We start from the raw sequence: 526 nt of genomic DNA on the forward strand, positions 1-526 counted from the left end.
TCAGCCTGGACGCTGCGTCCCTTCCACTTCACAACACAAAAGCACAAGGACTGTTCCAGCAGCGCCTCAGGCTTCAGCCCCGCCTGGTGTTCCCGGCGGGCTGGGCGCAGCGCTTTGGAGGGCCGTGTACCGAGCGCCTACGGAACGAGCTTGGGGCGGGAAGTGCCGCCTGCTGCAATGCTGGTTTTTTACCTTGTTTGTAATAAACGGAGCTCGAAATAGAGTACTATGGACACTGTTATTTCTGTGACAAAACCCGATTGTATCGTGTGCCTTTCTCAATTGTCTTCTCAATTTTATGCTTTCGTTGTTCAATGTAAGTGCTCTGTAAATTATTGGAAGTAATTCTAGACAAAACTAAACATGAACTCCTTGTTCTCTAAGGACGGTGTGAATCTTTAATGACTGCAGCGGGGGCGTCGCCGGGCAATTATCTACCCTCTCATCCCGGCGGAGGGAACGTTACTCGCGTCCCGCAGGGGCAGCAGGAGGCGAACAAGTCAAGACGTTTTTACCGAGCGAGGCC

The 526-nt window shown here is 52.3% G+C and overlaps 1 protein-coding gene across 1 annotated transcript in view; it reads left to right on the forward strand.

The window, feature by feature from the left end:
- Window positions 1–199: 199 nt before the first annotated feature.
- Window positions 200–526, forward strand: part of TXNDC11 (thioredoxin domain containing 11) — a 34,716-nt gene continuing 34,389 nt past the window's right edge. Inside the window, exon 1 of the mRNA XM_009886589.1 lies at window positions 200–316. The gene's annotated coding sequence lies outside the window, so the exon portion shown is untranslated. The remainder of the gene's footprint in view (window positions 317–526) is intronic.

This window comes from Charadrius vociferus, unplaced genomic scaffold (assembly GCF_000708025.1).
Source record: "Charadrius vociferus isolate BGI_N301 unplaced genomic scaffold, ASM70802v2 scaffold46, whole genome shotgun sequence".
NCBI lineage: Eukaryota > Metazoa > Chordata > Aves > Charadriiformes > Charadriidae > Charadrius > Charadrius vociferus.